The sequence below is a fragment of the Gopherus evgoodei genome, chromosome 12 (genome assembly GCF_007399415.2).
Source record: "Gopherus evgoodei ecotype Sinaloan lineage chromosome 12, rGopEvg1_v1.p, whole genome shotgun sequence".
Classification (NCBI taxonomy): domain Eukaryota; kingdom Metazoa; phylum Chordata; order Testudines; family Testudinidae; genus Gopherus; species Gopherus evgoodei.
The window spans coordinates 7,275,896-7,287,219 of NC_044333.1; positions in this window are offsets into that span (position 1 = coordinate 7,275,896).

Genomic DNA, 11,324 nt, shown 5'->3' on the forward strand with positions numbered 1-11,324 from the left:
AGGGTAACACAGCTCCCAAAGGGATCTCTGTCCCATAGGAACCTTTTGACTAATCTGCCCTCCCTTCTGGAATGTTTAGCTAGTTGAGGAGTTCTCAGACTTCATTGCACCATGACCCTCTTGTGGCAACAAAAATTACTCCATGACCCCAGGATGGGGGACCAAAGCCTGAGCCTGTCTGAGCCCCCCTGCCCTGGGTTGGGGGGGCTAAAGCCCAGACCCTACTGCCCCAAAGCAGAAGTCCAAGGGCATCAGCCCCAGGCAGGAGGCCGGTAACCTGAGCCCTGCTGCCCACGGCAGAGCACTCGGGATTCAGCTTTGACCCTGGGAAATGAGGTATGAGCTTTGGCTTCAGCCCCGGGCCGCAGCAAGTCTAAGCTAGCCCTGACAACTACATTAAAACAGGGTTGCAACCCACTTTGAGGTCTCGACCGACAGCTTGAGAACCGCTGACATCTGAATGAGCAGCACACACACATGCTCCAAGGGGAGGATGAGGTCAGAGCTTCACCTTAGGAGGAGAGGGTGTGATGTACTGGTGATATACAACACCCAGAGACAGCCTCTTCTACCTGCACCTTCCTTCACAACCACCTAGTCCCTGCTTTTCCTCCCCAGGAAAGGGCTGTTGTTGTATAGGGAGATTTGTCTGGCATGCCTGTCTGGGGCTGACCCTTTATATTTGTCAGCACAAAGTCGCTAGACAGGAGCACCGCCAGCTTTTTTGGCGCCCTAGGCAGTGGAAGGTCCCGCCCCCAAAATACCGCCGATGACCGGGGCGGCCGAAGATCCGGCCGCTGCGGTCGTCGCCCCCCAGATGTTAGTGCCCTAGGCTTTGACTCTCTACAGCAGAGGTCAGCAGCCTTTCAGGAGTGGTATGCCAAGTCTTCATTTATTCACTCTGATTTAAGGTTTCACGTGCCAGTAATAAGAACATAAGAACGGCCATACCGGGTCAGACCAAAGGTCCATCTAGCCCAGTATCTGTCTACCGACAGTGGCCAAGGCCAGGTGCCCCAGAGGGAGTGAACCTAACAGGCAATGATCAAGTGATCTCCCTCCTGCCATCCATCTCCATCCTCTGACAAACAGAGGCTAGGGACACCATTCCTTTCCCATCCTGGCTAATCGCCATTTATAGACTTAACCACCATGAATTTATCCAGTTCACTTTTAAACGCTGTTATAGTCCTAGCCTTCACAACCTCCTCAGGCAAGGAGCTCCACAGGTTGACAGTGCACTGCGTGAAGAAGAACTTCCTTTTATTTGTTTTAAACCTGCCTATTAATTTCATTTGGTGACTCCTAGTTCTTGTGTTATGGGAATAAGTAAATAACTTTTCCTTATCCACTTTCTCCACATTACTCATGATTTTATATACCTCTATCATATTCCCCCCACCTTAGTGTCCTCTTTTCCAAGCTGAAGAGTCCTAGCCTCTTCAATCTCTCCTCATATGGGACCCTCTCCAAACCCCTACATTTTAATGTTTTTAGAAGGCCTCTTTCTATAAGTCTATAAGATATAATTAAATTATTGTCATGTAAAGTAAATAAGGTTTTTAAAATGTTTAAGAAGCTTCATTTAAAATTAAACTAAAATGCAGAGCCCCCTGGACCAGTGGCCAGGACTCAGGCAGTGTGAGTGCCACTGAAAATCAGCTCGTGTGCTGCCTTCAGCACGCGTGCCATAGATTGCCTACCCCTGCACTACAGTGTAATAACAGAGCTAATTTTAGCAAAGAATCCTGTGGCACCTTATAGACTAACAGACGTTTTGGAGCATGAGCTTTCGTGGGTGAATACCCACTTCCTCAGATGCATGTCACCCACGAAAGCTCATGCTCCAAAACGTCTGTTAGTCTATAAGGTGCCACAGGATTCTTTGCTGCTTTTACAGATCCAGACTAACACGGCTACCCTCTGATACTTGACAGAGCTAATTTTGACTCCAGTAGGAGTCTTGTTACATCCTGCAGAGCTGAAATCACTGATATCTGGGTCTAAGCATTAGACCTACTTTGGGCTAGTGGTTCTGAGTGCACCAGCACTGGGGCCCCCCTGCTAACAGCGAAATCACTGACAGCTGAAGTTACTAAGAGCTGAAATCACAGAGCGCTGTGTTAAGTGTATGTGGGGGAGGAGGGAGGCTGAAGACTTACTGGTGAGCGGCTAGCAGAACGGCTAGTGGAGAGAAGTGGCCAGCTGGGTGGCTGGTGGAGAGGAGCAGCTACAAGGACGCCTAGCGGAGAGGAGCGGCCAGCTGGGTGGCTGCTGGAGAGGTGCAGCTGGCGGTGAAGATTGCAGCAGAACCCCATGGAGAGGCGTGGTAAGCAGCCGTCGACCCGAGCAGCGGAGCATGTAAGGGACCTCCATACATCCCCACTTCCACCCAGGCTGGAAGGTAAACTCTGCAGATGAATTTCTGAACTCTGGGGGCTGCAGTGACCAAGTGGGGTGGGTTGACTGTTGGGTTGCTGGACTTAAGACCCTGAGAGGAAAAGGATACTGCCAAACTTACTTGGGGATGTGTCTTTTGCTCATGGTTTGTGTTATGAATCCTGTTTGTGGTGTTTCCCCACATAATGCTGCATTGTTTCCCTCCTTTATTAAAAGGCCTTTGCTACACTCAGACTCTGTGCTTGCAAGAGGGGAAGTATTGCCTCTTCGAGATGCCCAGGGGGGTGGTATGTAATTGTCCCAGGTCACTGGGTGGAGCCTCGAGCCAGTTTTGCATTGTGTTATTGAAAAGGAACCCCTAGATACTGAACCCGGCCCTTGTTGCTACCAACTCTGATGGGCAGAAGGGTTACATAAGCATGAGAGGCACCATGATAGCAGTTTTGGGGGGAGAGGAAGTGAAGAAGAGGGAGAGAAAAAAGTCATGAAAATTTTTCCTTTATATTGTGACGTTTGACATTCATCTGACTCTAGAATTTTTTTTTCAGGAAAAATATGAATGTTTCCTTTTAATTTTGAAATTTCAAAGGTCAAAATCTCATTGGAATTTCAAAATTCCCCAATTTTTTTTAATCAGCTCAAATAAAGCTTTACAAGATGAAGACCGGGATAGAAAAGGACAAGTGAATTGTATCGAGAAGGTAGGTAAGGTGAGTAGAAGCGCCTGTTCTCATAGCATAAGAACATGAAGACAATCAATCAAAATGAAAGGCAGCACACTTCAAACTAATGCTCCCATTCAGTACTACTGAAAATGGCTGTCTCAGACTGCATGATTGGCCCCTAGAACTCGCTGCCACAGGTTATCATCGAGGCCAAGCGCAGAGCAGGGTTTATGGGTAATGAGGACATCCACACTTACAAGGATAAGGTTCAAAAGCAGGAGAGAACCCCCCACTGCTTCAGAGCATAAACCAACCTCTGACTGAGGGGTGGGAAAGAAACTTCCTCCTCTTGGCAGGTTATTCCATAATTGCCCACTTCTGGGTTTCTTACACCTGGATCTCAAGCAACTAGCGCTGGCTACTGGTGGAGAGAGGATGCAGGCCTAGATGGTCCTCTCCAGAATGACTGTTCCTATGTTCCTACCACCCATTATGGTTCTCGTTCTTACTTCTGGGACAATGGCACATTCTAACCAGGGATCTTTGGGAACCAAGGAATCTGAAAGTCAATTTTCATATTCATTAACAAGAAGCTACCTTCTAACGAATGATGACTAACTCCCCCCCATACATACTACAGAGAAGGATGGTCATATGACCCCTACTTGGCCAGGGTCTGGCTTTAGACAGACCCAGTCTCTCGGCCATTTTCAGAGATGCAGGGAAGTTAATGGAATCGCTATAATGCAACGTGATTCTCATCTTCATCATGGGCAGGACAAGATCAGAAATGAGGATATCCAAAGCTGAACGCAGTAGCCACCTGCATCAGCACTAGTTCAGTTTTGACGGCTTTCTTGGTATGGACATATTGTTAGAATGGAGAACAATGAATCGTGAAGCCACCAAGGAATCCACTGCATGGCAGTGATCGGATGGGTGCTGAAAGCCCTGGTGTGATAAGATGAACTGATTATCCAGCCAGACCACCTTAAGGACATAGGCAGCTACTGATCCTGGCTGGCTCTCAATAGGCAAGGAGGTCACATCCTTTTGGGATTTGCCATGAGGAACTGAGTGAATGTTACTGGTGTCTGTAGCAGGTGAACTCCTGGTTTCCCCTGCTCTGAATATAATGCAGAAAACAAATGAGTGTTACTGTCAATAGTAGTCTTGAACCCAACTGCATTTCAGTGTCTCTGTAACACACCAGAAACACCCACCACTTGCATTGAGAATGAAGCCAGCCTGGTTACAACCTAATGTCTGTGACAAGTTGATGGAACCCCACCCCAGTGTGAGAGGTGATAGAACCCCTGTCCCCGGCAGCCAGCAGAGCCTCCATGTCCTGCACAAGTGAATGAGTCACCATGTAGCAGTGGCCAAATGCTTGTGCAACCGTCATTGAAGTAGCCATAACATCCCTAATTTTTTTCCCCAATGCTGGGCTCCCAAAATCCAGCCTTGTCTCTGTGCTGGGTCATGAGCTGCTGCCTGCTTCTGAGGTGCAGAAAACGGGCTTTCCATCCCTTTGCCCTTTTGCTCCTATACTAGGCTGTGATGGAGCTCCTGCAGGGGAAGTGAGGTGCCCCCTGCTGGCTAATGATAGCTGGCTCTTTGGACATGCCCTCTAGAAGAAGCTTCTGAAACAGATCTGGAGCCTAGAAGGATTAAAACATTACTTAACCCATGGGCTTGTTCATCAGCTACCACTGAAAGGGAACAAAGTCAGTAAGACCCTGTAGGAAAAACCGAGATATAGACACATGCAGGAATAATGTACAGCAGGGCTGGGGCTCAGAGGCAGAAACGAGGGATGCTCAGCAGCTCAGGCACTAGCTTAGGACTTAAGAGACCTACTAGGCCTTGTCTACACTACAAAGTTGCAGCGCTTGTGAGGGGGTTACAGCGCTGCAACTTAGGATGTGTACACACCTGCAGGGCATTACCAGCGCTGCAACTCCCTGTTTGCAGCGCTGGCCGTACACCCGGTCGTGCCTCGGGTGTAGAGGATCCAGCGCTGGATCACCAGCGCTGGTCATCAGGTGTAGACACTCACCAGCGTTTTTGTTGACCTCCATGGAATAAGCAGGTATCCCAGCATACCTGAGGAAGCCTCTCAATTAAGCAAACTCCACTGCCCTCCAAGCAGGTCTCCTTCCCCGCGGTGTGCTCTGGCATTCCCCGACCCCCCCTCCAAGCAGGTCTCCTTCCCCGCGGTGTGCTCTGGCGTTCCCCGACCCCCCCTCCAAGCAGGTATCCAGCCCCGCGGTGTGCTCTGGCGTTCCCCGACTCCCCCTCCAAGCAGGTATCCAGCCCCGCGGTGTGCTCTGGCGTTCCCCGACCCCCCCTCCAAACAGGTCTCCTTCCCCGCGGTGTGCTCTGGCGTTCCCCAACCCCCCCCCCAAGCAAGTCTCCTTCCCCGCGCTGTGCTCTGACGTTCCCTGACCCCCCCTCCAAGCAGGTCTCCTTCCCCGTGGTGTGCTCTGGCGTTCCCCGACCCCCCCTCCAAGCAGGTCTCCTTCCCCGCGGTGTGCTCTGGCGTTCCCCGACCCCCCCTCCAAGCAGGTCTCCTTCCCCGCGGTTTGCTCTGGCGTTCTCTGACCCCCCCTCCAAGCAGGTCTCCTTCCCCGCGGTGTGCTCTGGCGTTCCCCGACCCCCCCTCCAAGCAGGTCTCCTTCCCCGCGGTGTGCAACAGCGCTGCAGCGTGGCCACATCTAACACCACTTGCAGCGCTGGTTGCTGTAAGTGTGGCCACTCTGCAGCGCTGGCCCTATACAGCTGTACTAATACAGCTGTAACAACCAGCGCTGCAAAATTGTAGATGTAGACATACCCCTGGCCTCAATTCCCTGCTTTGCCACAGATTCCCTTAGGCAAGTCATTTAGTTTCTAGGTGCCTTGGTTCCCCCCGCAGACAGGGGGGCTAACTGCTCTGCTCGATCTCTCGGGGGTGTTGAGGATAGAGGTGGCAGACTGGGAGGTGATGGATGGTATATAAATATCTATGTTGGTGGATAGCAGCTTTCCACTGCACCTTCTAAATGCCTGCTGGATTCTAAAATAAACACCCTTGTCAATTGGTCTGTGTGTGGAGAGTCTTGTGTCTGCTGCTGTTGGGGGAGGAGGGGACAGGAAGCATGTTATGTTCTCCTAGCAGCCCAACCAGTGGCTGTTTGTCTCCACTGGGACTGAGTTGCATAGTCGTGCTGAGAGAGCCGTGTCTCCAGCACTTGGCATTTCCCTTTTACGTGATGGGTCCATTGTTGCAAAGAGAAATTGGGATCAGAGTGTGAGGAAGCCCCTTGGTTAGCTTTAGCCTCTTCCAGGCAGTACTTTGAAGATCAGGACTGAAGCCTTGAACGCCGCTTGGAACCCTGAAGCAATTTTCTCCCTAAAGCTCTGTGCTGGCCTCCCTCCTGCACCTTCCTAGTAGAGTTCGTTTGCAGCTGAGTATGTATAATGCTATATAGGTGCATGTGCACCTTAGTGGAGCTCCCTGGTGCGGGGAGGAGGCACACTCAGTTGGAATAAACCCAGTTTAGAACTGGTGGAGCCTCAGTTTATTAATGCAGCAAAGTCATCATTTGTATTACAGGCCTTACTGCAAACCTAGGGAGAAATCGCAGCAGATGGCATGGCATAATTTGGGTTTGAACACTGATGTTCTTTAAGTCATCCATAGACAGGTTGAGAATCCCTATATGATCCAGTATTTATACTGGATGGGGGATGCACTGCGCTGTTAGGTGTAAGAAGTATAAACTGTTTAATATGTTCTATTAGTTGTTTAATAAGGTGTTTATGAAGTAATGTTAAGTAAATCACTGGCTTTAAAATAAGATCCAATATGGAGTATATAAGCTATTGACCCTTGGAATCCATCTCTGAGAGTGGGCTTGTTTACCATTAAGACAGAGGCTCAAATCAGTCAAAACCAGTTTTTCCTACCAAAACCAGCCCTCAGCATTCCATCTCCTCAAAACTTTTCCCGCCACAAAAGTGATATAAGGACGTGTTCAGCGTCTGTGCGGGGCTGTCCACCCCAACGACAGCCCATACACGGTTGGGTCTTCACAGTGCTCCCGAGCTGGAGAGTGAAGAACACTCTCAGTCCTGCTGAGACTGAGGAAAAGGAGGCCTGTCACCACCATTCCTGCCATCCTGCATTCCTCGTGTCCACCATCCCAGAGGGCCTCCCTGCCAGCGACGAAACCCAACCGTCGTCTGGACTCCCCAGTACTCCTCCTCAACGGCTCTAAATCAGCCAGAGAGTGGAAGGTCCTTGGCATCACCCCATACGTGGGATCCACTGCACCTGAACAGTGGGAAAAGGTTTCTGTGTTGGGGCATCATTTATTGTTTTCCAGTTTCCAAGGGAGGGTTTATGGGCCTGAGCTTTAAGCTCCCAAAGCCAGTCACTGTTTCATTATATTAAGTTTGCATTTTCCCCTATTCCTCCCAGTTTTCTGTACCTTTACCCTGACTACACTTACCTTTGTTTGTGCTAAACCACGTTGTCTTGTCTTTATTTTATTTACACCACACAAGAAGGGAGGCTAAATCCACTGGTGATAGATACAGGAGGGAGTCGAGTTTGTATCTTCTGAGAAAAGGGGCTTTCCTTTCCTATTTCTCCCCTATCATTTCTAACGTTTTCCTTTGAAGTGTTGCCTTAGTCCCCTGAAGGTAACAGTGCTCACCAAGTGTCTCCCATCTGTTGAGTGTCTAGCGGTATCAGCGATGTGATCTGAGTGCCCCAGGACCAGTTTTACCTCTGCTCAGGCCATGTGTTGGGTAGGTGGGGGATATTTGTGCCGCTGAAATATACGGGTGGAACTGTAACAAACTCCTGCTTACAGCCAAGGGACGCTGCAGCTGCACAGACCTTGCCGTGCTCTGCTGTGCCCTGCCGAGAGCCCTTCATCGCTCACTGACCCCTGGGGCAAAGGAATTTCCCACATTCAGCCCTGGCTTCCCCCACATTGCTACACTAGAGGGCACCAGTGTCACACTGCGAAGCCCATGTTCCTCTGGTACAAGAAGGGAGGTCGTCCTCTTCTGATATTTAATCATGGACTTTCCCACACTACTTCTTCAGCTGTGGCCTCTGCACTAATCAGATGGGCTCCCTCACTCCCGCCAAGACCAGAGGGAAATGCTCTCAGGCCATGGGAGAGAATACAGGTGAAACTGGCTGCTTGCCTCCAGGGAGGCTTATGGGCTAAGGGGCCCTCATGAAAAGAAGGTGGTATTAGAGCAGGAATCCTCAGTCAGTAAGCAGTTGGAATGGGAGTCTCAAATCCGTATGTGACGCCAGAGCACAAGTCCTGCTGACTTCCTGTTCCAGCCCAGCAGCGTCCCTGCCGTGTGTGAAATAAGGCCATACACAGCCGTCCCCAGCTTGCCGTAAATCTAGGGTTGCTCTCACAATTCTAGTGACTGTGCCGTCGTATTTGGTATCTTGCTTAAAGCCTCAGCTCCTGGAGTCATGTGTTTTATGAGGATCTTGGCTTTCGTTTTGTTTTAAAAAGTTTCTCATCCTTGGGGTTGCAGAGGAAGAAATCTTGAAGACATGGTCTGAGTGTAACCTAAGGGCTCAGAAACTGGAGGGCAAATAAATAAATAAATAAACCCATACTATTGTGGCTTTTCTAATCTTGTGATTTTTAAGTCCAAGCCCATGATTAGTGTGGGGGTGAAGAGGGGGCTGACTCATGACCTGATGCATAGGGTTGGCAATATTGTAGATGTCTAGGGTGGAGCTTCTCTGTCCTGAGCACTGGCTTCATGTGGTTGCTTCTGTCTCCCTGTCTCTTGGCAGGTCCCCAGTGTTTCCTGAGGGGAAGAGTGTCTCTTCTTGCACTTGGTCCCAGAGTCTCTGGGACTCCGCACAGATCTGGGAGGAAGGGCGATCCAGGTGATTGTGCAGTTTGGATCTAGCCCTCTGGCACAAGGTAGAGCAGCCCACAGACCCAAGGGGCTGTTCTGACAGCAGAGAGTAAGGCTGCTCCAGCCAGGCCTTCTCCCCAGAAGCGCCCCCTCTCCTGGGGGCTGGTAAAGGGACTGGTTAGCTCCCTGGAGCTCTCCCTTGCCCAGGGGAAATCCTGAGAGGGTCTGATCTCAGAGTTGCCAGCTGCTTTTTGCCACAGGAATGGCACCTGAGAAGTAGGCCCCAGCCTGGTCGTGGCTCTCACTTCCCTTTACAGTCTTCACTTTCTGCCCTGGCCTCTCTGAACTCCCCTGAGGCAGCTAGCGTTGTTCATTAACCCAGCAAGCCCTCCTGCAACCCATCCACCCCCAGCAAGCAGCTGTCCCAGCTGCCTGGGGCTGCTCTTTCTTGCCACAGATGTACAAGTTTGGTATTGGAGACTTCTTTCATTTGAACTGCGAGTGACATCTAGTAGTTCTTTAAGTGAATTATGAGCCTATAAAACCTGGGAAGCTCTCTATACAGCTTGTCATCATCTTCTACTTCAGGTCCCTGACAGAGACTGGAAGACTTCACTAGCATCCTTCTGGCTGGAAAGGCCTTAACGGGATTCCCTTTGCAGCATACTGCCATGGGCAAGATGGGAAAGGAAGGGCAGGTGGGTGCCAAGGACATTTAGGGATAAAAATCCCAAGCGAAGTTGTAACTAGAGGAGCATGCCGCAGAGACAGAGTCAGAAAATGGTAGATGTGCTAAAATAGCTATCAAGATTGGAGCTGTCCCTGGTCAATACGGACTGCATCCCTGCTAGGGCTGGTTGAAAATTTCCCATCAGAACTGGTTTTTGACAGAAGTTTTTCACAAGAGTGTTCGTTTGCCATGGAAAACTTCAATTTTCTGTCAAAAACTGATCACCTAAAAACTGAAATATTTCAACTGAAAACCAAAACATTTCTGTTTGGATTTACTGCCGTAGTGCCTTATGGGAGTTGTAGTTCAATTGCCTCATGTCCCCCCTTCTCTTCTTTGGACCAGGCTGGACTCCATTTCCTGGGATGCAGCCCCGTCTCTCCTTGGGGAGAACCCCAGTCTGTAATGGGAATGAGTACATGACACACCAGGACTCCCATACGGCATTTGAGCGACACATCCAAAAGGAAATTTTGAGGAGTTGACGAAAGTATTCTATTTTTTGAATTTTTGCCAAAAAAATTTTTTCAGTGTCTTTGTCTATTAAACCTAGTGAGACCCATGACCCACCTGTCCCCATCAAGCAAGTGTCCAAAACCGCTGGGGCTGTTCTCACTTGCTCCACATACAAGTCAGTCACTGGAGACTTAAATTTATAAGAAAATGATTATTTTTTCCATTTTCATCAAATTTCCACAGGAATATATTTTTTCCAACCAGCTTTAGTAGCTACGTACTTGTAACAGTAACAGTCTCAACACTGATAAGCCCACAGGGATGGATGTAAAATCCTTCTGCCCCATGGCACCAGGCATTTGTTCTAGGCTCCCATCACTTGTATGAAGGGCTGTCAGATGTGGGGCAAGGGGGAAAGAGGCAAAAGAATCCCTACAAGCACAGAGTGGTAGCCGTGTTAGTCTGTATCAGCAAAAACAATGAGGAGTCCTTGTGGCACTTTAGAGACTAACACATTTATTTGGGCATAAGCTTTTGTGGGCTAAAACCCACTTCATCAGATGCATGGAGTGGAAAATACAGGAGCAGGTATAAATACATGAAAAGGTGAGAGTTGCCTTACCAAGTGTGAGGTCAGTCTAACGAGACAATTCACTTAACAGCAGGATACCAAGAGAGGAAAAATAACTTTTGTAGTGGTAATAAGAGTGGCTCATTTCAAACAGTTGAAAAAAAGATGTGAGTAACAGTAGGGGGAAATTAATATGGGGGAAATTAGGTTTTCGTTTTGTAATGACCCAACCACTCCCAGTCTTTATTCAGGCCTAATTTGATAGTATCCAGTTTGCAAATTAATTCCCATTCAGCAGTTTCATGTTGGAGTCTGTTTTTGAAGTTTTTTTTGTTGAAGAATTGCCACTTTTAGGTCTGTTATTGAGTGACCAGGGAGATTAAAGTGTAGGAGAACACTTCAATCTCCCTGGTCACTCAATAATAAACCTAAAAGTGGCAATTCTTCAACAAAAATACTTCAAAAACTTAAAGAACAGTTATTTTTCCTCTCCTGGTATCTTGCTGTTAAGTGAATTGTCTCGTTAGACTGACCTCACACTTGGTAAGGCAGCTCCCACCTTTTCATGTATTTATACCTGCTCCTGTATTTTCTACTCCATGCATCTGAT